Source organism: Canis aureus, chromosome 13, assembly GCF_053574225.1.
Source record: "Canis aureus isolate CA01 chromosome 13, VMU_Caureus_v.1.0, whole genome shotgun sequence".
Lineage (NCBI taxonomy): Eukaryota > Metazoa > Chordata > Mammalia > Carnivora > Canidae > Canis > Canis aureus.
In genome coordinates, this window is record NC_135623.1 from 36,541,189 (window position 1) to 36,567,885 (window position 26,697).

Genomic DNA, 26,697 nt, shown 5'->3' on the forward strand with positions numbered 1-26,697 from the left:
AAATTGGAATGTCAGGCTCCACTTAAAATACTGACATGTACCCTATGATCCAGGTTAAACAGGCCCTATTTGAAAACATCCATTGTCAGTTAAGAAAACTGACCAAGAGATTGGAAGCAGAGTGAGTGCAAACTCAGGCTTAATTAACTAATTTGCTGATGTCTACATTTAAACTATTTTTCATTGGTAGAGATTTCCCTGAGCATCTATTACACCAGACACTAGTCTAAGCACGTTATCTACATTAAAGTATTAGTCATTGCAACAATGACTTAAAAAAAATAGAGGCAGAAAATTTGTGATTTGACCAAGGTCACATGGCTAATAAATGATTAAATTGAGCTTAGTACATAAGACTCTGTGGGGTGGGCTCCAAATCCTATGTTCTGTCTACTGTACTTATATTCTTTACTGGACAAAAACTTGCAGTTTCAATACTTAGATGTTCATCTTATGCAAATGCATTACCTCAAACTGTAGTTTCTATTTGATGAAAATATCAGAAAAGTTAATAAATTCAAAGAATAAGGCAACCAAGTGATAGAACGTTACCATGATACCTATTTAGCAATGTCAAGGTACAGTAATAGTCCTAGAAAACATAGTTTTAATACTAAAAAATTCAAATTGTTGTTTACACAGCAAGATAACTATGTGATACTGATAATTGTCTTTGGTCAGGCTCCTTAGAAGCAGAGTATGAGATGGGGATTCTTATACATGCTATATTTTGAGGAACTGCTTTTATGAGAAACCTATAAGGATGTGAGAAGACCCAGATAAGGTAGGGAAAAAGCTACGCAGTGATGACTTTTCAGAAGCCTAGCCTCCTGACTTTGTAGGAACTTCTGAAGCTTGGATCACATCACAGAGGCTGTCTTGCCAGGAGGGCTGTTCCAACCCTACCTCATCAATCTGTTGTTATGATCTTTCAGGCTTCTCCTGGTGAGGAGGCTCCCATCAACCAAGGAAGGACCTCAGACAAAGATACAGGTATGAGTTCTTAGCAGCTAATACCTAGATAGCTAGGCAAATAGTGCCTGCAAGGAGGTTGGGGGTAAATGGGGAAGTAGGAGGTAGGGAGATGGACATTGCCACTGACAATATCTACCATAGCTATTATGTGACAGATTTGGATAAATTATTATCACTTTATAGTATTTTTATTTTTGTTATTTTACATTGAAGGGACTATTGTTATTTGTTTCATCTCCAAGGTTGCATTTTCTTCTTTAATGGATGATTTTCAAAGTTTGCTGAATTCTTGCCATCTTTTATCATGCCCAGTATCCAAACCCTCCCCTTCCTTCATCCATTTTAGCCCCAAGGAAACACTATTACATCAGAGCTAAGCAATGGGCAAAATTATTGCACAGATTGTGATTCCTTCTTTTCAAACAATGTTTGTTATTAGACATTTTAGTATAACAACAGCAGGTTAGTCAGCTGCTTGTAGATTGTTGTATTTGGCTGTGTCATGTTACACAAGTGAAAAAATTATTTTTTAAAAGATTTATTTATTTATTAGAGAGTGAGAGCACATGAACAAGGGGAGGGGCAGAAGGAAAGAATCTCAAGCAGGCTTCCCACTGAGTCAGAGCCCTAGGTGGGGCTTGATCTCATGACCCTAGGACCACCACCTGAGCCAAAATCAAGAGTCGGATACTTAACCAACTGAGCCACCCAGGCACCCCACACAAGTGAAAAAATTATTAATGTCGAATACAGAGAAATGATTCTTCATTTCTTTTAATAAGAGTATTTTTATTTTAAACATTTAAAAAATGATCCCACAAAAATATTTACATGCATATTGTATCATTGACAAAAAATGGTACTAATAGTAATGGAGAACCTTTAGTATGAGAATGGTGGTTTGTTATACATTTCACATGCATTATCTTAAATTGATATTATATTACAATGATGCAGGCACATGTTAGTTCTATGATCATAAGAGTTTTTTTTAATTCAGAAGTCACATCTTATGCATAATTTTTCCTCAATAAAAAGCAAAGAAACAGATAGTCAAGAAAGGCTTATATTTGGACAAAATACATAAAGTGAGCCAACCCAATTTACTCCATAATATTTGATTTCTTCGGATTGCTACCACCTGCCCTGCTTACAATAAACCTTTGAAATGAAGACCAGTGTGACCGGTGGAGAAGACTTAGAAGCCATTGTCAAGATCTAAAAGACTATATCTGGAGGCACGGGTGAAACAGATGCTTTCATAAAAAGCATGAGAAGAGACTCTCAGTGGGAGAGTCGCTTCTTTCACAATCCACTAAGGATGAGAGAAATTTTTCTGATGTTATTCGCTTGTGGGATACAGAATTCTAACTTGGGGCCTTTGGTTGCTTCAGTGAGCTATGCAGATTTTTCATTCTCATTAAATATATACAGGTTCTCAGAGATAGAGTCTTCATTAAAACGTTTTCAAGTGTAACCTTACAAATGAAGGCTAAAATCCAAAAGATTTTTATTTCCAATTTATCAAAGACTAAGAATGTATAAATTTGCTACTATGAGAATTGAATTTAAGATTTCTTACTTAGGAAATGGGCCACTGTAAGTCAAAGGCAGTCTCAGATATTCTCAGTATTATATTTTGAAAGATTTCCTGCAAAGCTTAGGAATGGAGATAAAGCTCCACATTGTGACTCAAAATTACCCTAACCCTCTCCTCAATTAACTAATTCCTACTCTAATACAACCAGCAGATCAGAAAGTATCCAAAAAGATATGTCCATGCTTTCTGTAAGATGAATATTTTTCATCTTTTTTATTAAGGGCATGGCCTCTGTGTGTGTGTGTGTTTATGTGTGTTGTGTCCTTTGTACTATGCTGAAACTCTGATATAGTGACATTCTCTATATAAACTATTAGCACAGAAAATTCTGTGGTGCTCATTTCTATTGTTAACACTGTAACAACAGTAAGTTTGTTTTTTCTTTTTGAAATTTAGAGGTATGATATCAAGTAAACTTTGCAAGTTAATAATAATAAGCTATCCCTTCAGAGATATTGACATGTGCATACTCCTGTTGAGAAACACTGCATTCAATTTTCAAAAGAAAAACATTACTAAATAGCAATATCTACCTGTTTATTGAAAGTATCTGAATATGACCATTATTTTCCATGCTGAAGAAATCAGAAAATTTGAGACACAAATATAAGACACAAGCAAGTCTTAGAAATAGGCAGTCCCTTAGCTGGGCTTAATTGATGGGCTTTCTGAGAGAAGCAAAGATTGTAAACACAATTCCTGGTTCGTCAGCCATAATCTTGCAAAAGGCTATGTGCCCTATAGTAAAGAGCTATGATTTGGAACCAAAGCAGTTTTCTTTATCTTGTTAGCCTAATTAACCGTGTGTGTGTGTGTGTGTGTGTGTGTGTACGTACGCACACATATACACATTGGCTACTGCATGTTATACATTTTTTTGAAAACTAATGATGATATATAGAGTGCCTAGGACAATATATAGAATGAGTAGGAATTTAGTAGTTGATAACAATTGTAATTATGGTTATTATAATTCTGAGAGCAAAACTGTCAGGCACTTAGAGTTCTATAAATAGGCCCAGCATTTCTTCGCCTGTTTCATTTAAGGATACTCTATCTTCTGCTCACCACTCCTATCTCCACTATGACAAGGTAAGTTCCCACATTTGTGGTCCCAGTTTAGATATCAATGCTCCCCTCTATGACTCCTAGACTTTACATTATTATAATTGTTATTACTTGTATTGATACTCTCTGTAGGACCTTGAATAATCTTGCTTGAATATTATGTGTGCTGAATATGTGTTATTGAATGGATGTTGCTAAATAATTAGTATATAAACTATTATCAGACTGAAAATGTATCAACTGAGAAAATTATTCAGACTATCCTAGAACTGTATCCTCTTGGTCAATGTCTTCCTAGTTGGGCATATACCAATTAACTCAAACTATTTGCCCCTATTTGTTCTCATACAACTTCATGTATTGGATCATGAACCAAATTCAATACCTGCTCATAACACCCCTAGAAATGATGCCACATATACTCCGATTCACACTCTGCTTAATCCTACTTGGGAGCAGTTGAGAGAGCTCTTGTCATATCACCTGTTCTGCTAAAACTCTTTCCAATGATGCCTTTTTCTAAGATTTCTAAACTTTTATCATGAAAGGACTATTTCTATCACACGGCTTTAATGCCACTTTCCTTCAATTTAACCCACATTGTTCTCAGTCATGGTTGTCTTGACAATGTCTCTGTCTTGTCTTTTCCTAACTCATTCCTGTATCTGACACATGAACTCCTTCACAGATTTCCAGTGGATTCACTTTTGCCATTGACTCGCCATTCTTAATGAAGCGTTTTTTATTGAAAATGTGACTTTTTCTTTGGGATTTTTGCCATTGAACTTTCCTCGAGGATTATCCTTCTGATACCAGTCATTTAAAAGATCAGTAATCAAATGCCACATTGATGGTATAATGAACTATCTACAAAAATAACCACAATACTTTCTCCCAACCCTGTTGGCTTTTACAGAGTGACAATTATTCCTCTCATCAAGCGACAGGGTTTATTGTCCAGCCCTTAAATTTCATTTGTCCTGAAATTTGGTTTGACCAACAGAATGCAGCAGAAATGATCATAGAGGACTTTCTAGTTTAGGCTCCAAAGGACCTTACAGCTCTTTTTCTCCTTCTTTTGTACCACCATGCTGAGACTACCATGTGAACAAGCTAATCTAGCCAACCAGAGAATGAAAGCCCTAGTGGAGCAAGAAAACCCTCTGAAGCCACCTAGACCAACCAGCTAACAGCTAATAGTAACCACCAGGAACATAAATATCTTATACCAACCAACTCTAGTCGAGTCTCCAGATGATTGCAGTTGCATGAATAACCCCAGGTTAGAACAGCAAGAGAACTATGCAAGTGAACCTAGCCCTTCACTTTACTAACCCACAGAATGATGATAAAATAAAATAAGCAAGTACATTTTGGGGTGGTTAATTATGTATCAATAAATAATAATAGCAATAGTTAATAGATAGTACACATGATTTTCCAAAGAGAAACAACTTACTTTCTGTTTAAGTCAAATCTGGAAATGTATTCTTTTTAAACTCATAGTGATATTTAATTGTTTCTCACGTATCTAGCATTTGGAACATCTTAAAACTCAGAACTTACTTTTTAATCTATTCTTTTGATCCTAACATCCACTCTGCATGAAGGAGGCAGAGGAGGTATTATAATCATCCTCATTATCTGGATGAGAAAATTGAACTCAGGGCACGTAATCCACCCAAGGACGCATGGTAACAGACCTCAAGGCTAGTATCATTACCCAGCACACTTTATTCTGTGCAATGCTGACTCTTGGCTTGCTCTGCCTCAAGACAATAATTATGCATATTTAATGCATCTTGCATGGCCTTGTATCCCCATAGCCTTGTATGATGCTTAAAACATTATGAATGCTGAATATGTGTTTTTGAATGGATGCTGTTAAGTAATTAGTACATACACTATTACCAGGCTGCAAAGATACCAACAGAGAAAATTACTCAGATCACCCTAGAACTATTTCTGATCAGATTCTCTTCCATTCCTATGTAGCTTTTCAAATTTGTGAACCTGATTTTTCCTCCTGGTCAGCATCTTCCTAGTTTGGCATACACCAATGAACTTAGACTATTTGACCCTGTCTAATTTTCACTCTGGTCTTTAAAAAAAGAAATTCACAGCCATGTTCGTATTTGGCTCTGAAGTTTCTGATTCATTTTCAATCAAATTTTTATTTAGCAAAAATTCTTTGATGTTTCATAATCCCTTTGCACAATTTTGTAAGCCATGTATACCTTTAACTTTGAATTATGCAGTCTTGCCAAGATAACTCGCACTTAGATAATTTACTCAGATTACTTATTTTAAAAGCACAGCCATAGCTTAATATATAGGCGATATATACTTGGGGTTCCATTGAAATGCAAAGGACTCTTTCTTTCATCTATCCAAAATTAAAACAACTAACATTGACTTAACATCTACTACATGCCTAGAATGGTTATCGTTACACGTTACATATCATTACATATCCTCCCAATAATTCCCTAAGTAGGTATTTTTTATCCCCAGTTTACAGACAAGAAAATTTATTTATTTTTTTATTTATTTTTAAGATTTTATTTATTTACTCATGAAGCACAGAGAAAGAGAGAGAGAGAGAGAGAGGTAGAGACACAGGCAGAGGGAGAAGCAGGCTCCATGCAGGGAGCCTGACGTGGGACTCTATCCTGGGTCTCCAGGATCAGGCCCTGGGCTGAAGGTGGCGCTAAACCGCTGAGCCACCGGGGCTGCCCAACAAGAAAATTTAAACTTAGAAATGCCAATGGCTGAACCTACAAAATCGCTTGTACAAACTTATAGATCAGTAAGTTTATGGATCTTATCTTCCTTATATGTAAGAATGGATCAGGTTATGTACACTGCATAAAATTATGTAAGAGTAAATCATAACCTTTAATATGCTATCCATATGGCACTCATCATTAGATTTTTCAAAAGAAATCGTAAGTCAAGGGACACCTGGGTGTCAGTGTTTGAGCACCTGCTTTTGGCCCAGGGTGTGATCCTGGAATCCTGGGATCAAGTCCCACATCGAGCTCCCTGCCTACATCTCTCCCTCTCTCTCTGTCTCTCATGAATAAATAAATAAAATCTTTAAAAAAATCATAAGTCAATATTGTGGAATAAAACTATGTTCTCATTTGGTGTATAAAGCATGTGAGGAAATGACAAAAATTAATGCCTATTATGAAGCACACAATAAAATTTCGCATTGGGAAACCAGGGAAACTGTCCATCCTTCCTTAGGACAACCTGTCCCTGTAGCCTCCTTCCATATTAAGGAACAAAGTTACATTGCACGAAGTAACAGATTCCTGTGTGGGGAGTCTTTTCTTAATTGTTATTAGGAAGTGAGGAGCCAATTCAATACTTTGATTGAAAGATCTTCACTACCTAATTGAAATACCCAACATGAGGAGAAACTGAATCTTCCACTTAGAATATTCTAAAATGTTGACTAGAATTAGATGATCATTGTAGTCTAATGACTATATTGATCTAACACTGAATTACTAACACTTCATAGTAAGTGTTAACTCACTTACAGTCTATATAAACAAAAACATATGAAATAGGTATTGCACATCTATATCCCTATTTCCCAGTTGTGGAAATTGAGGCAAAAAGACATTAAATTAGCTATAGTCATCCATCAAATAACTGATAGAATCAAAACTAATCTGGTACCAGAAACTTCATTCCTAACTTCTCTATTTGTAAACCCAAGACTCTTAAAAGGACTGATATGAAATTACATCTAAGGGATTTTGTAAATCATAAGGTATGATACCAATGAAAGCTATTGCTTTGGCTAAAGAGTGAAAAAGTCAAAAGGGTTTTAAGGATATAGGCACCAATTTGCAAGAGTATAAATGAGGCTTGGAATGGCTCATTCATCTAACTAAAAAAATAAATAAACCAGAACAAAACAGAACCACTGAAAAACAAGGAAAACATAAGAAACAAAGGAATACTGACTTCTAAATTTTTTTTAATTTATTTTTTATTGGTGTTCAATTTACCAACATACAGAATAACCCCCAGTGCCCATCACCCATTCACTCCCACCCCCCCATCCTCCTCCCCTTCCAGCACCCCTAAAGAGTTAGCAGTCTTTACGTTCTGTCTCCCTTTCTGATATTTACCACACATTTCTTCTCCCTTCCCTTATATTCCCTTTCACTATTATTTATATTCCCCAAATGAATGAGAACATATAATGTTTGTCCTACTCCGACTGACTTACTTCACTCAGCATAATTCCCTCCAGTTCCATCCACGTTGAAGCAAATGGTGGGTATTTGTCATTTCTAATGGCTGAGGAATATTCCATTGTATACATAAACCACATCTTCTTTATCCATTCATCTTTCGATGGACACCGAGGCTCCTTCCACAGTTTGGCTATTGTGGACATTGCTGCTATAAACATCGGGGTGCAGGTGTCCCAGCGTTTCATTGCATCTGTATCTTTGGGGTAAATCCCCAACAGTGCAATTGCTGGGTCGTAGGGCAGGTCTATTTTTAACTGTTTGAGGAACCTCCACACAGTTTTCCAGAGTGGCTGCACCAGTTCACATTCCCACCAACAGTGTAAGAGGGTTCCCTTTTCTCCGCATCCTCTCCAACATTTGTGGTTTCCTGCCTTGTTAATTTGCCCCATTCTCACCGGTGTGAGGTGGTATCTCATTGTGGTTTTGATTTGTATTTCCCTGATGGCAAGTGATACAGAGCATTTTCTCATGTGCGTGTTGGCCATGTCTATGTCTTCCTCTGTGAGATTTCTCTTCACGTCTTTTGCCCATTTCATGATTGGATTGTTTGTTTCTTTGCTGTTGAGTTTAAGAAGTTCTTTATAGATCTTGGAAACTAGCCCTTTATCTGATATGTCATTTGCAAATATCTTCTCCCATTCTGTAGGTTGTCTTTTAGTTTTGTTGACTGTATCCTTTGCTGTGCAAAAGCTTCTTATCTTGATGAAGTCCCAATAGTTCATTTTTGCTTTTGTTTCTTTTGCCTTCGTGGATGTATCTTGCAAGAAGTTACTGTGGCTGAGTTCAAAAAGGGTGTTGCCTGTGTTCTCCTCTAGGATTTTGATGGAATCTTGTCTCACATTTAGATCTTTCATCCATTTTGAGTTTATCTTTGTGTATGGTGAAAGAGAGTGGTCTAGTTTTATTCTTCTGCATGTGGATGTCCAATTTTCCCAGCACCATTTATTGAAGAGACTGTCTTTCTTCCAATGGATAGTCTTTCCTCCTTTATCGAATATTAGTTGACCATAAAGTTCAGGGTCCACTTCTGGGTTTTCTATTCTGTTCCATTGATCTATGTGTCTGTTTTTGAGCCAGTACCACACTGTCTTGATGACCACAGCTTTGTAGTACAACCTGAAATCTGGCATTGTGATGCCCCCAGCTATGGTTTTCTTTTTTTAAATTCCCCTGGCTATTCGGGGTCTTTTCTGATTCCACACAAATCTTAAAATAATTTGTTCTAACTCTCTGAAGAAAGTCCATGGTATTTTGATAGGGATTGCATTAAACGTGTATATTGCCCTGGGTAACATTGACATTTTCACAATATTAATTCTGCCAATCCATGAGCATGGAATATTTTTCCATCTCTTTGTGTCTTCCTCAATTTCTTTCAGAAGTGGTCTATAGTTTTTAGGGTCTAGATCCTTTACATCTTTGGTTAGGTTTAGTCCTAGGTATCTTATGCTTTTGGGTGTAATTGTAAATGGGATTGGCTCCTTAATTTCTCTTTCTTCAGTCTCATTGTTAGTGTGTAGAAATGCCACTGATTTCTGGGCATTGATTTTGTATCCTGCCACGCTACCAAATTGCTGTATGAGTTCTAGCAATCTTGGGGTGGAGACTTTTGGGTTTTCTATGTAGAGTATCATGTCATCGGCGAAGAGGGACAGTTTGACTTCTTCTTTGCCAGTTTGAATGCCTTTAATGTCTTTTTGCTGTCTGATTGCTGAGGCTAGGACTTCCAGTACTATGTTGAATAGCAGTGGTGAGAGTGGACATCCCTGTCTTGTTCCTGATCTTAGGGGAAAGGCTCCCAGTGCTTCCCCATTGAGAATGAGATTTGCTGTGGGCTTTTCGTAGATGGCTTTTAAGATGTTGAGGAATGTTCCCTCTATCCCTACACTCTGAAGAGTTTTGATCAGGAATGGATGCTGTATTTTGTCAAATGCTTTCTCTGCATCTAATGAGAGGATCATATGGTTCTTGGTTTTTCTCTTGCTGAGATGATGAATCACATTGATTGTTTTACGGGTGTTGAACCAGCCTTGTGTCCCAGACTTCTAAAATGTTTTAGGCATAATTGCCTTTGCCTCTTTTCCTCCTTCCCCTCAAGTATTTATTAGATGCTTAGTAGAAGTGCATTTATGAGATTAATTGTAGAGCTAATTTAGATGATGTTACTTTGAAGACCAAACTTAAGCATATACTCGGAAATAATTTCTCTTTCTCATCTTCACTTGTTATAATAGGTTAGTGTTTGTTTTGTTTTGTTGGTTTTTGGTTTGGAGTTGTTGTTTTTTATTTTTTTTTTAGGGAGGGGTCTCTATTTATCTTGTTTTATATGACTTGCTTTTCAGGATGTTAGACTGCCCCCACCTATGAAAGGACCATTCCACAGTAATAACTTCAGTGTGAGTCTGGATCAAATAGCAGTTGGATTTAATAAGTCTGTAAATAAGACAGAACGCAAATACAAGTGGAGTCATTTCTAAAACTTTATGGTCCAATAAAACCATGTAATTCCAGAAGGATAAGATATTTGAGTAGTAGTATAACTAGGATGAGCAAACTAATATAGCACAAAATATTTTAGATTTCAAAATGAACAGAACTGACCTCCTTGATGATAACATCAATCACCTCTCTGACCTCAGGCATATTATTAAACAGTCAATCTCATTTCCCTCAACAGGAAACTGAAGTTTTCTGATATAGTGACCTAAAATAGACACTTTTGTCCTTAATTTTCCTTTCATCTTCTTTCTTATTTATTTTGAATTATTTTATCTTGCTATTATTGGTAAATCCAGGTATTCCTAAATTTAACACAGAAGACTTAGGACGAGAAGGCTCAGACTCTACTTACTAAGAATATAACTAGTAGAGAAATTACTTAATATATACGTCACGTAGTTATTGGAAGAATTAAATAAAATAGCATAACAAAAATTATTTTTCAAATTGTAGAGAGATCTAGAAGTTACATTTGAAAGCAGCCAATATTAATCTAGAAACAAAATCCTGACAATAAACAAGAAAACCAACATACCATCACCAAAACAAAAATAGTGAGTCTTACAAAAAAATTTTTGCTTTAAATCTATAACTTCTGTCTTTACTAAGACCATTTAGAACTGATTTTTAAAATATTTGGCATCTTTGTTTAAATTCTGTGCAAGTGATCATTCACGTTAGTTTTGATGATGGGGAAATTCCTGGTGCTCCCAGGATCAACTTGTATGAAGCTATCAGAAGACAGGACCAGTTTGCCATTATAAAAATTCTTCCAATCATGCAAAAAGTGTTTGTTAAATTGGGACATGAATTTAGAATATACCAAAAGTCAAGTTTAATTTTTTAAGTAAATGCAGTAAAATAGAATCCATTTTAGTCTCTGTTTAGAGAGGAAAAGAGGAAGTGAGATCACTGTAAAGCTATTTTCATCCTTCAGCATGCAGCCAAGCAGTTTGTAGATACATAATAGGTGCTATGAGACCTTCCCAAAGGAATTTCTCAATATAAATATTCTGACTTCTGTGTTTAAGGATGTGAACTCTGCAGGTGATTTTCTCAAGTTTCTTTCTATCTTAACACATTCTTTAACACATTTCAAATAGCTTCTGCTCCCAACATCCCATTGAGATCATTCTCATGGAGGTAACTTGTGATCTTGTTGCAAATCCAATATACATTTTTTAGTCTTATCTCATTTGACCTCTCAATATTTGACCCTTTGTCCTTGAAAAACTCTCTTTCCTTAACTTCTGTGACCCTCTCTAGGTTTTCTTTTTATCTCTAGCAGATGTTTCTCAATATCCTTTATGAACTCTATTTTTTGCCCATTTGTTTGTCTTAGGTTCTTCCCTGTATCCCTTTTCTTCTCTCTCCCTAAGCAATCCCATCTACTCATCTGGCTTCAAATACCATTTGATATGATGACTATCAAACCTCCAGCTTCAGCCAAGATCTCATTCCTGGGCTCCAAACTTACATAACTACCTTCTGGATATCTCCATTTAGGTTTCCTATGTAGACTTCAAAACCAACAAGTCTGAAATAGACTTTGTCAGCTCTTTCCCTATGCTGATCCTGCCTCTGTTCCTGAGATGCTATCTCAGGTTCACTACAACCCATCAACTCTTTTCTCTTGATATTCTCTTAATTTCACACATCAGAAAATCCTGTCAAACCCATCTATTAACTAGGGTTACATCCATCCATTCTCTATCTCATTTCTTTCAATAATGTAAGTGCTTGCCTAAAATAGATTCTACTCATAACAACAAAATCTGATTTATACCCTTCCCTTCCTCTGTCGTTGCTAAAGAGGTATATCCCATGATGACTATTAATGACTATTTGCCATAACGGCTCTTGAAGAGTTAGATTATTTTTCAGAAAACTTATTTTTCAGTCTTATAGCTTTTTTACCTTTAAACACACTAAATGAATACATGATATGGAGTAATAGTGCAATTTTAGGCAAAAACACATTTACCAATTTACCAATTTGACACAGGACGACAAATCTGATGTGAAAGCAATTTTTGGTTGAATCTAAAACATGTTGCTTTGCTTACATAAGCCAGATGAGAGTGATGAAGAGGTATGGTTCTTTACTCTGTTGTGAGTGTTCACCATTTTCATGTTAACCTTTACTTTAGCTTATATCTGGTATGTGTGTGCATGTATATGTTTGTGTGTGTGTGTGTGTGTGAAAACTTTATTTTTATTGCAGTCTGAATACAGGATTATCATATGCCCCTTCCTAGACTTTCTCCATCACATTCTCCTCCACCACCACAAGCAAGTCCTTCTTTAGCATGTACAATAAATCTTCAGAATATTATATTATATATGTACGATTATTTTATCAGTCATATTATGATTTATAAGAAATACATACTTAGTCATAAAGATGACCAAATATATTCCTCATATATTTGTTCAGGGTTCCTGGCTCACAGGTCCTAAAAATCCTTAGTTTCCTATGATGGAGGGGAGGTGGGGAATGAGGAGCATTTTTTGTTATGTTAATGAAGTGATTCTTGGAAAGCCCTTAGGTAACCTGAGGCTGGGGGGCTGGTTGCCAGGAGAACTAACCTTGTGATTAGAGGGTTGTAACTTTTAGTCCTCCACCATTCCCCTACCCCCAAACTCCAGGGAAGGGAGAGAGGTTGGAAATGGAGTTCAGTCCAATGGCCAAGGATTTGATTTAATTGATTATGTCCGCGTTATGAAGTCTCCATGAAACCCTAAAAGGACAGGGTTTAAAGAGCTTCTGGGTTGGTGAACCCAAGGAAGTTCTGCACCCTTTCCCACCTACCTTTCCCTATTCATCTTTTCACTCTGGCTGTTCCTAAATTATATTTTTTTTGTAATAAACCAGTAATCTGTGAAGCAAAATGTTTGTCTGAGTTCTGTGAGCCCTTCTAGTAAATTAATTGAAACCAAAGAAGAGTTCATGAGGTAGTTGGTAAGAAGCACAGGTGATAACCTGGGCTTGCAATCAGGGCAGTCTTACAGGACTGAATTCCCAACATGTGGGATCTGATGGTATCTGAAAGTAGACAACATTAAGACTGAGTTAAATTGGGGTGTCAGAGGGCTGCTTGTTGGCATAGGGAAACACCCCCCTACCACCACTACATTGGATATTGGAAGCAGAATATCCATTTTATACTTAGAGAAAACTTTCAGTGGTCAAGTGATATATATTTATCTATATGTAAAAATAGTTTATGTATTTTGATTTGGGATGGAACACAGAATAACATGTTCCATTAAAAGTAATGGAATTCCCTCTTTTCACTTAATGGCTTTTCACTTAGCAACAAGATTTCTTAAGAACAAATGAAATGAAAGTTATGTAGGAGTCAATTGTATTCCCCTTGTTTTCGGGATAAACTCTAAATTCTTTAAGGTAGTTTGAAAGCTAAGTGACCTAACCCCCACTTCATTTAACACCTATCCCCATTTCACATTTGCCCTTCAAGCCGCAGGGAACTACAAACCTTGCACCAACTCAGGAACTCCATTCCTTAAAACTACTGCAGTTGGCAGAACTAAGGCAGCATGATTAAATAAGGTCTCATGTTTGATAGAGGACTTGAAGAAAACAATAAAATGTTAGTAAATACATATACTACAGCAAAGAGGAATTTTGGAAAACATCTTCTTCTTAAACAGACTAAATCAACAAATAGCTATTCGTCTGAACCTTCTTGTTCAGTCCTTCTTGAAATATCATGCTGCTATTATGATCTAGTGAGGCAGAATGTTTTACACCTTTTGTTATACTGACTACCTCCATTTAATGTTTGCAAATCAACTCTCATTAGTTTCAAATTTAAGTGGACTATTCCTAAATGTCAACTCTGGAAACCTGTTTCATTCATCCTGTTTTGCTGATTACAAAACTCTCCTTAGTTCCCAAGTATTTTTTAAATTTCACCAATATTGCAGTACTTTAGGTTTTAATGCACTTGAATGAGTGTCATAACTAAAGATTTTCTTGAAGGATCTTCTAAGGTGAGAGACTATTAATCAACAGGGCTTCAATGAGAGCAACTCTAGGGCTGCTTTGTAAAGAATATATTCTAGGGTATAAGAATGCAAACAAAGAGATTAGTATGTTGGTTATTAGAGTGAACCAAGTGAGAAATGGTAGTTGTTTGCCTGGGGTGGTGGCAAGGACATGGAGAGAAGTGGGATAAATATGATTTTAGAATGAGAAATCCTGCCAATTGAGACAATATACATGCATTGTAGAACACTTCACTAAGTGAAATAAACCAGACACAGAAAGACCTAGAATGCATGAAAATTCTTATATAAAAAATCTATAATAATCAAACCTACAGAAGCAGAGAGTAGAATTATGGTTGCCAGAGGCCAGGAGAAAAAGGAAATAGGGAAGTATTAGGCAAAGGGTACAAAGTGTCAGTTATACAGGATGAGTAAGTCCATCTGTATGGTAGAGTACCTACAGTAAATAATATATAATGTATACTTCAAATGCTAAGATTGTAGATCTTAAGTTTTGTTATCACAAAAAATTATAATAAAGGGAGTGGGGAAAACCTTTGGAGGTGATGGATATATTCACAGCATAGACTATGGTGATGGTTTCACATATACTTGTCTCTGAACTCATCAAGTTGTATATATTAAATATGTACAGCTTTTTGTATGTCAATAATACCTCAATAAAGTAGTTTAAGAAAAAAAAGAATGAGCAACTAAAATGTGTAAAACTAGAAAAAGAATGGGTTGATAGGGGAAGTAAGGGACTGAGAGCTTTGCCCTGAGCATACCAAGTTTAACTTGCCTATTAGACATCTGTGTGGAGATCTTAAGAGGTCATTGGACAGTTTTGGGCAGAAGATGTAAATTTGAAGTCTAGGTAGGATCCCAAGGGCAAGAGTGTAGACAGAAAGCCTAGAAGACTTTCATATTCAAACCAGCACAGGAATTAAGCTAGAAACCTACTCTTGGTAGATCAAATGCCAAAACAAAATGGTGAACAGCATTGCTTTATTCCAGCCTTCCTCCTCTTCAAGTTGCTTATGAAGAATTTGTATCTCACTACAAGTATTTTTTTATTTTTATTTTATATTTTTTAGTGGAATGGGTCCTAAATAAATAATGTAAATCATCTGCTACAGGATGTATGTCTTCCTGCCATGCGAAACGGGAAGTTGAACAATCTTTTCTGTACCGATTATGTGATATGATTTTGCATTCTAGGAGTGGCTTTAAATAGTATGTCAACTTAAACTTATTACCAAGCTCAATATCATTTTCATCAAAGATGTTGATATTTTTACATACAAGAGGATAATTCTAAATCTCATTCCACAGAAAATCTATTTAGTTGTCTTGCAGTATATTGTTCAGCTAATTTGAGTTACTAAAAATACTGAAATTCTATTCTCAAAACAAAATATTGTAGAAAAACCACCTTAGGAGTCTTTAGACAGTAGACATATCCTCTCAGACCATATATCTCTTGATATTCTAGGAGCCAGAGCTCTTATACAAGATTTGCATCAATATTTCTTAGGGACTTTGTTTTTAAATACTCATATTCAGGCCACATTCTTAGAGGTTCAAATTTGGCGGGTATGTGAAGAGAGTCTCCTGAAAATACTCCCTACATAATTTTTGCTGTGGACCCTGGGTAAAAACAACTGCTTAATGGGAAGGAGCTCTGAGGCTTCAAGCGTTTGAGATTCAGATAGATTCTTAGGAGGCTTCTTTACCCCTTGTCCACCTGCCTACTGCCCCAGTGAAGTTCACCTTCAATTTACAAAAGAATCAAGCCTCATTCTTTGATTTTTCATAACAAAATAGATAGTTTGGTAAAACACACACTAAGCATTTTATCTAAAGCAGATGAATGTCCTTTAACCAACAATTGAGAATAACTACAGTTTAGGCACATGTGATGACTTTGGTCTCAAGTTGCTCTCCTAAATCTGACTAAAATTTATTAGTGAGTAAATACCTAACAGGCACTGTCTTGTGTAATATTACTACCAATTAAGGTAAGCCTGTGCCTGTATTAAACTATCAGAAAACAAAATTTCTAGACTGTATCATTTTTTATTACTTTTGCTCCTGTGGAAACAGAGAATGCCTGCAGAGAATGAAAATTTTAAATTCTGAGTCCTCAAGTTTTACAGAGATTTTTCTTTTTTAGGATGTATGTATTTATTATATATAGAGAGAGAATGAGAGAGCAATTGGAGGGGCAGAAGGAGAGGGAGAGAGAGAGAATCCCCAAGTCGAATCCTTGCTGAGCTCAGAACCGGACGTGGGGCTTGACACAGGACTGGATCTCTTGACACTAAGATCATGACCTGAGCTGAAACGGAAAGTCAAACACTTAACTTACTGAGCCACCCAGGTGCCCCTTTTATGGAGATTTATAAAAGAGATCGCTTCATCTAATAATGACTACTATAGTGGATACTGTGTACATGATAAATTTTCCCTAAGAGCAGAAAAAAGCCAGGGAAAAATGTATCCAGTATAAATTGATATGCTTCATTTTATTTATAAAGAGAATGAATTAATTAATTATTAACAAGAGAGTTATTTAAGTGCTTTGATATTAACCGCCAAGGAACTACTGCAAAATAAGTTTTATGTGTCACTGTAGTAATCATCCCTTAACCCAGGCTTTCTGGCTCAAGAATCTTCCCACATCACTTGGTCTTCACTCCTTAATGTTTGTTTTAATGGTACTGTGGACATGTACCTTTTATTGTAAGTTACTTCAAATCTTTTTTTGGAAGTGAATGGTATATTAATAATAAGATCTATATTGAGTTTAACTATTTGATAAAATCAATATCCATTTATTTATAGCTATTGGGAGACTACTCCAACAAGTCTCTTGTGAAGATTTTCTATTACGTTAAACAATCACCTTGTGCTTGTCTTCCTCCTCTTCCTCTTCTTCAGCGTCATCATTACTGATAATTAAGTACTTCCTAGGAGCCAGGTACCGTGCCTGAAGCTTTGCATACAAGCACTCATCCAAATCTCACATGGCTGAAAGTGGCCCTTCAACAAATAATGTCCCTTTTTTATTTTTGTTATTTTATTTTAGTAAATTTATTAATTTATTTTAGGGAAGGAACCGCAAACTTAAAAGGATTGAATACCTTACACTCAATCCATGTTTTTAAATAAATGCATGAACTTAGGCAGCCAGATATCCAATTATTAAATTTACTTCTGGCTGAGAACTAAAGAAACTGTTAAGGAAATGCTTCTGCGCTAGATGCAGGAATGAAGTACTGCCACTCCCAGGAGCTCTCTGGGGCTTTTTTCTTCTAACTGCAAATTAGAAAAATGACCTTGCTCTTGCCCTTTTGCATGGGGCAGACAGGTGAACCTAAGACATCACAGCATTCCCTTTCTTTAACCGGGGCTTCGACCTTTCTCTTTACTTGTATTGTGTTTGAAATCTAAATAAAAGCTTGGACATTGAAAGAACCAGCTGACTAAAGGATCAGGCAGGAATAGTTGACTACTGCAAGGCTCATAGATTCCAGGTGACAAGGGAATCCAAGTGCCCATGTCCATTTGGTTGACCATCTGACTGTGCTGTGGTTATCAGTTCCCAAAATGGGTCTCATACAGCATTTTTTTTTCTTTTTCTGCATCTGGAGAATTGGCCATTGTCTAATTAACGTGAAGCATATTTTCACTATAGCCTTGGGGATGATAAATGATAGACCATTTGACTCACATTCTTTGACTATGGGATTCAAAGTTAATTAATAAATGTAAAGATTTATTGATCCAATGAGTCTTCTCTAGCAGCACTGGATGGGGCATCAGGAAACCTGGTATGTAGGCCTGTTTATTCTAATGATGTATGACTTGAGATAAGTCATGTAAGTGTTCTCAGGCTCGAATTCTTAATTGTACAAGAGAGTTAGTTGTGTTAGATTGACTTGACTGTCTTTCCTATCTCTGAAAATTTATAAAGCTCCCAATCTCTCTGATTTACTGTATCAAGTGCTCTTTAAGGAGATAAGTAAAGCTTTGCTTTCTATAATTTTCTTAAGTTTGGCAGAGAATAGTTAAAAAAAAACAAGCAAGAGCAAAAGCTTTTTACAACACAAGGATAAATTTAGGAATGATCTGTTCTCACATGCCTCATCCAATCATTCATGAGGATTTTCTTTCATTATTACTCATTTCCCTAATGGACTTTAGATGTGGGCATCTGATACGTGGAGGTGAGGTCAAAATAATCATTGATGAATTTCCTTTAAAATAAATGTAAAAATTGCTTCCCATTGTATCATACACTGAATGAGGTCATCTTTCGCAACACGTTGCAATTATTTATCTCAGATTTGTAATCATAGACTACTCTCTGAACTGATAAATATTTAACAACATATTTCCTTACAGATGTTTAAGGAAAACAAACCTTTCCTTTCACTAATTCCGTGATTCAGTGAACTGGCTATGTGTTGACAGGCCTGGCTTTCCCTTTGTCCCAAGCCCAGGGAAATCTTTGTCTTGAAAAGATTTTTTAAAAATTAAAAGATTAAAAAAAATTAAAAAGATTTTTTTTAAAAATTAGAAACTCAATTTACAATGGTTATGACCTTCCCCCAAAGGTGATATTTTCCTAAATTCCTGTATTTCCATTTTTCCTATTTTCTCAAGTTCTTAAATTTTATTTTAATACCCTTTACTCACAGTCATTTTTAAGTTTTTTGGTTTTATGTTTTTTATGTTTTATGTTTATTTCTCTAAAGCCATTCCTGCCTGCAATTCTTTCCTTATTCCAAAAATGGCAATAAGCCAGGCCCCACTTTCTTCTAACTTAATTTTTCCAGACTTCTTAATGGCTATGTCAATTTCCTGTCATTGTTCTGCTATAGGATTTCCTTAGTTCCCTCCTAATGCCTTTGGCGGGTACACGTTTATACTGAAATTGATAAAGGTGGGGAAAAGTCATCAACACAGTGCAGAGAAGAGACTGATTCATTATGATGTAACTAAGCTAAAAAGCACAGGTTAATGGACTATTTTGGTAGCATGACTTGAGACTCATAAGCTGTGCTTTTTACTACCTGGAAATGGTTGCTTTTAAATGCTATTCCCAAGGTCAGGAAGGAAACATGACATCACTGAGGAGCAGCTGTCCCTGAGGTAGTGAAAAAAAACTTCAAGAAGCTCCTGTTTAAAGGTACATTAATCATGACCATTCAGTTGGCTTCAAGATAAGACAAATAAGGGACAAACTGAGATAAACTCAAAGGAAAAGAGCTTAGAGTTGTGTGTTCAGCATCAGTGAACTCTTTTTTTTTAAATTAAAATATGTTTAACATATAATATTGTGTAAGTTTAAAGTATACAGAAAAAAATAAAGTATACAGCATGCTGATTAGATACATTCATATATTGCAGTATGATTGCCATAGTAATCTTAGCTAACACTTCTACCACACCACATGGTTATTATTTTTTTTTGTATGGTGGGAAGAAGTCAGATCTAGTTACTTAGGAAGTTTGATGTTTATAATACAGTATTACTGTCTATAATCATTATATTGTGCATTGGATCACCAGGGCTTATTTATCTATTTGTTCTAAGTCTGTACTCTTAAACAGCATCTCTCCTATTCCTCCATTCTCCAGCTCCTGGTAACTACCATTTTACACTCCGTTTTTATGAGTTTGGCTTTTTTTAGATTCCATATATAAATATCATAGTGTATTTGTCTTTCTCAGCCTGATGGATCTCACTTGACATAATGTCCTCAAGGTCCATTCATGTTGTCACAAATGTCAGGATTTTCTTATATATACTCTAACTTCTTAATGCACCCATTCAGTGATGGGCATTTAGGTTGTTTCTGTATCTTGGTTATTGTGAATAATGCCACTATAAACATGGGAGCATGTATGTCTCTTTGAGATTCTATTTTCATTTCCTTTGGGTACCCAGAAGTGGAATTGCAGGATCATATGGTAGTTCCATTTTCAATTTTTTGAGGAAGCTCCCTACAGTTTTCTATAGCAGCTGAACCAATTTATATTCACTCCAACAGTGCATTAGGGTTAACTTTTCTCCACATTCTCACCAACACTTTGTATCTCATCTTCTTAGTGATAGTCATAATAGGTGTGAGGTAAGATGTCACTGTAGTTTTTTCTTTTTTCAAAGATTTTATTTACTTATTTGACAGAGAGAGAGAGAGATAGGTAGAGGGAGAAGCAGGCTCCATGCAGGGAGCCTGACATGGGACTCAATCCTGGGTCTCCGGGATCACGCCCTGGGCCAAAGGCAGGTGCCAAACTGCTGAGCCACCCAGGCTGCCCTTTACTGTAGTTTTTATTTGTATTTTTTTGATGATTAATGAGATTGAGCATCTTTTCACCTACCCAGAATCAGTGAACTCTTAACCTTTGTAAAGTGCTTCCTAAAAACTTTTTTTAATTTTGTAAAGAAAATAAATGTTACCATTTTTTTTTTGTCTTCTATGAGGCCAATTAAGAGGGCCATTTTCCCCGAGAGTCCAGTGTTGAAATACAGACATTTAGTTCACATAGTCTGTGTTGGTCACATCACATGAAGATTTGAACAGAAAAGAAAAGAACTATTTTTACCAACTAGACATTGGGTGTGAATATTTGGCAATGCAAAGTTGTGAAAGAAAATTTATTATTAAAGAATGTACACATAGATGTTAAGACACCCAAAGAATCTAATATTTCAACATATTTGGAGAACTGTTAATTTTCCTAATTGTTAAGAGCTTTATTTAATGGTAAAGCAGATGAAATTTTGATACCGTCAGTCTCATTTGTTATAACAACCATATGGGGCCCTTTATTTTATTTATTTATTTATTTATTTATTTATTTATTTATTTATTTAATTTATTTTTAAGAAAGCAAATGAGTGAGGAGAGGGACAGAGGGAGAAAAATCTTCCAAGCAGATTCCCTGCCGAGTGTGGAGCTCATCACGGGGCTTAGTCCAAATACCCATGAGCTCATGACTGGAGCTAAAACCAAGAGTTGGACACTTAACCAACTGAGCCACCTAGGCACCCCTCTCTATTTTTATTTACAAGTTATGCTGATCAACATATATGTTGTCAAACTCAAGAATATTGTAGGTAATACACACACACACACACACACACACACACACACACACACACACTGCACTAAGTGAAAGAAGCCAAACAGAAAGGTTCATATACTGTATGATTCCTTTAAATGAAATATCCGAAATAGGAAAATCTACGGAGATAGAAAATGGATTAGTGGTTGCCAAAGAATGGGGAGAATAGTGAATGGTGAGTGATTACATAAGTAAGGGGTGTTCTTATGGAATGATGAAAATTTTGAAACTAGAGAGAGTTGCTAGTTATACGATGTCATGGATGTATTAAATGCCACTAAATTGTACACTTTACTATGCTCAATGTATGGTATATGAATTTCTTCTCAATTAAGAAAAAGCTTTAAAGAAATTCCTACATGCCTAAAGAGATCAACTTTTTAACAGTAATATAATCAGTTCAATAATAGAATCTGTGAATACCAAAAGAATATATAAATCAGTCTCAGGAAGTGCTTTCAGAATACTTAATAGATGATTAGCAACCTCTGTTTTAATTTCAACTCAGCCATAAATTAGAATCAGACTTAGGGAAAAATCCCAATTTCTTTGAGTCCATTTTCCTTTTGATAAAATAAATTGAATAAATCAGCTAAATTCTGATACTAAACCTCAAAATTCTCTGGTTCTTTTACACTGTTCCCCTTTGAGCTAGTCTCTTTGGGAATCAAAAAAGTTATTTATTTCTGTCCTCAGTTTACATTTCAGTATAAAAACCAAGCAGGACAATTACCCTATTAATGTGAATATATAATTTGTAGACAAATTTGTCTGCAATCATCAATAAATAGAAAGAGAGGGACAGAGAAATATATACGCAGAAGCAGAAAGAATAGAAGTACATATATTTACCAGTGGCTGTTTATATCTGGAGGGTGAGATTATAGCCTTTTTGTGTTTATCTTCATCTTCTAGCTCTTTAAGAAATAAAATGTGTTGTGTTGTTAAAAAAAATAATTAAATCCTGATAAATTTGTGTCTATATTTCAGTGTTAAAGTATGGCTAACCCTGTAGTAATTAGGAATTTACAGTAATCTGAATAACCACAAACAGATTCAGAAATAATGATAAAATTCTTTTAAAATTTAACATAAAAAGCCATAAACCTATTCAAGGATTTGAACCTAAAGAAATAGTTCAACAAAAGCAAAATATTGTATCTAGGAAAATGTTTATTGCAACATTATAACATTTCCAAATTAAAGGTTATCTTAAAATCCAAAAAGAGAAGAGTGATTTAGTAAGAAGCTCTACATATTGGCTTCTTTCTTTTTCTTCAAACACATCAAATGCATTCCCAGGACAGCCTTAGCCTTGAAACATTTATCCACTAACTCTTTGCATAATCAGCTACTTTTCATTCATTAGGACTTAACTCAAAAGGCTACTCCTCAGAGGGTATGTCTCTTATTATCCAACCTAATTTCTTATCACTGTATTATTATCATATCACCCTTTTAATTTCTTTTCTAGTATTTTTCATAATCTAGATTATCTTATTTGTTTACTTCTTATTGCCTGTCTCTTTCCCCTGGGATATAACTATGAGAAAAGGCATTTGCTGAATGATCACCACTATATATTGAGGGGCTAAAATAGTATCTGGCACACACAATAAGTGGTCCATCAATATATGTTTTTTTAAAAAAGAAGAATGAGAAATACCTGCATCTAAGAAAAATTTAAAAATTTAGTAGGGAATATAAAGAAATTAAATCATTATCTTAGCTAGATGAGATTCTGATTATTTAAAAGTGTATTGCATATATTTGCTATATTATTTTTATAATACCTTTTCTTTTTAACTTAAGCCTCTAAAAGGTAATCCTCAATGGAAATTGTTGGTGCCTTGGTTTTCTGTCATCATACACCCAATTCAAATATGAGGTCCAGTAGCCATATTTCCTCATTATCATTCCTCTAATTTTTCTTACATGCAAGCAAACTGTTATATAAGAATAGCACAGGATTTATAATATTCTTGGAAGTACCATTTTATCAGCTCTATGATCTTGGACAAATTACCTAACTTTTCGGGGCCTCATTTTCATACTTCATAAGGTCCAGCATCTCATAAGGTTGTTGTGGGAATTAATGAGACAGTATATGACTCACTAAGCACAGTTCTTAACACATTGTAGCTTACTAAATTGATTTCTGTTACTACCACTGTCAGCCTTTTGTAAATCATCAAATTGATATTGAATCCTGTTTTCTGTACTTGGAGTATGAAAAGCAGAAACATGAAAGAATTTTATTAATATTCCCATTTTTGAGTTGATTCCCTCAGATCCCTTTGTTCTACCCCAAACCTAAGTATCAGATTTACATGAACAAGGACATTTTCTCTGAAATCCAGTAAATTAAGCACAGGGTTTTATCCATGCCTGTGCTATGCAATTCAGATGCAACATCTTACTATTCGAGATCGGACACATCCTTATGAGGAAACAGAGCACCACTGGCCCGATGTTTTGATCTCTTTTATCTGAATCAAAGAACCAGTAACATGATAAAAAATTTTAAAGCTGGATATGTCTTTTACTTCACTTGATCAATGAAAATAAGAGACACAGAATGGAAAAGCGTCTTGCCCAGGGCTTGCCTAGGGTAGCCTAAGGCTCCCCAGTCAGTATCAAAATTGGGAGCATAGCCCACCCAACTCCAGACCAGGCCATGGTTCTTTTTACCATACCACCAGAACTTAATATTTACGACATGAAAATGAAAGTCAGTCAATCAGTCAGTCAATCAATTCTGCAATTACTTGAAAAAAGACCAATGCCACCAGATATATGGCCTAACTAACTGCTAAACATTTTGTTTTGGAGTGCCTGGGTGGCTCAGTTAGTTAAGCATCTGCCTTCAGCTCAGGTCATGATCCCAGATTCCTGGGATCCAGTCTGACATCAGACTCCCTGCTCGGTGGAGAGTCTGCTTCTCCCTCTACCCCTCCCCACTGCTTGTGCTCTCTCTCTCTCAAATAAAAAAATTTTTTTAAAAAAAGGCATTTTGTTGTGATGCTTGTTAAAAGGCTAATCTGACTTGGCATGAAGACAACATTTTGAAGCTTTTGAGTGGGGAAAAAGCTATGCTTCTTGATTTAATTTCAACATTTTCTGTTGTAATCATTCTGAATTTTCAGAGATTAGAATGGCTCTGGTCTGAACTCTATTAAAATGCCTAGCAAGTCAACTTCGTTCTGTCATGATGGGCTGTGACCATCACCATCTGACATTTAGGGTTCTTTCTGTCCTTTTTTCATCAGTTTAAAGAGAGTTCTTTTGAAAAAAGTAATCTCAAACTCATCTTCTGTGTTGGTGGGCACCCTTCAAAGCAGAATATCTGTGGGATTTCATATTCTTTGGCTGTTCTGTGGAGTAGTACCATTCATAAGTAGATCATGAAGAGCGACAGATAGGAAACATTAAAACAAACATAATAGCATGCAATTAACAGAGAAGACAACTTGTCAACCAAAGAATTTTTTGGCTCTTCCCATTAAAGAACTTGCTTGTGTTTCTCTAATTTTATATGCACTTATTCGAATATACAGAATCTTCCCAAAGAAAAGCTCTCTGGGAATTTCCAGGATAGTGATAACACTGAGCCTTTGTATGCTGTGACTTCAAAGTCTAGCAAATTGAAGATTGAGCCAAAATTCCATAATTATTTTCTTCTCTAATTGAGGCCAAAGTCAGGTTATCTCTGGTTGCCACTAAATTAATTTAGTAAATATATTCTTGGCCTCATATTGATACTCCCAAATTCTTGGCTCATGGTAAATTTTCAGGCATGCCAATATTGACAAATACATGATAATCTATCATTTTCTTGAGACTTTATTTTCCTTATACTATATAGGTTATTACAGTTGAATCAGTTTTACAAAAGCAAGCTATGTGTCCTTCATTTTTTGTCAGTATCTACTCAAACATGCACCATTTCATAGGTTTTTTTCTTACACATTTTTTCTTATTCAAACATCTTGAAGCGTAAATCATAATTTTTTTCCTGAGAAACCATTTTTGTCAGTTCAGAAGTGATGGAAAAGACCTACTTTCAGCATGAAGTATTTTAATCTAATGAAATTCCAACTAATACAACTCGAAAATTCTAGAATTCCAGTCAATATTTCTGATAAAGCCTTTTAATTCTATGAAAGGAAATATGGGGAGGGAGGTGAAGCCCTCATTGAACATGTTTATATTTAATCCAATTTTGTGACACTCCTTGCTAATTCTCAATTCAGAAAGATGTATCTTGGAATGCATAGGTACAAAGATTCAGAATTATTTTTGTGGTTAAAAACTGAAATCATTTTAAAAATAAGGTATAATTTACCTTTTGTAAAACCTATGGAGTATTAAGAAGTTATATAAAATTGATACCTGTCTTGCTGACACATAAGCATAGACTCTCTGTTTTCCAAGGATACCTCTTACAAGTAATGAGGCATTGAGTTATCTAGCCATTGCTCAACACAAGTTAAACATTTATAACTAGCCAGAAACAGTTCTAAGCTTCTAGGACACAATAGTATCCCCACCCTCTGGGAGATTACATTTCTAGGGGAAGGTGATATATAAACAGAAACATTCCATACAGTAGGAAAGGACTGTATGATGGAGATAAGTGCAATAAACTATGGGAATACATAGAAGGACCTCTAACTCAGTCCTAGACAATCAGTATATTCCTGCTGGAAATGACATATGAGCTGGAACTTTAGGATGAATAGGAGTTAGCCAAGGCACAAGGGACTAAGTGAGTGTGTACATGGATGTTTAGGTGTATGTGGAGAAGGAAGTTTTCCTGAAACTAATAATAGTTCAATATGCTTGTGCATAAATTGGCTTGAGGTAGCATGCGTATGTTTGTTGATAGGGTGGGAGTTAGAAATCATAAGGCTGAGTAAGGAGTTAGGTAATAAAGTTTTTTCTATTCCATGACAAGCAATTTGGATGTTATTAAGTGGACAGTACGAAGGTGAAAGGTCTTAAGCCTTTGGAGGTGGGGGGATGGGGACAGAGGTGAACAACACTGTCAGGTATGAGTTTTAGAAAGATCAATTTCGAGCTACAGAGAAGAGGCTGGATTGCAGGGACACATGAGAT

General features: G+C 35.6%; 1 long non-coding RNA gene across 2 annotated transcripts in view; it reads left to right on the forward strand.

Annotated features, from left to right (window-relative positions):
* The first annotated feature begins 878 nt into the window (after positions 1-878).
* Positions 879-26,697, forward strand: part of LOC144282279 (uncharacterized) — a 65,520-nt gene continuing 39,701 nt past the window's right edge. For both annotated transcript variants that reach the window (XR_013350661.1, XR_013350660.1), the window contains exon 1: positions 879-993. This is a non-coding gene — a long non-coding RNA (uncharacterized LOC144282279). The remainder of the gene's footprint in view (positions 994-26,697) is intronic.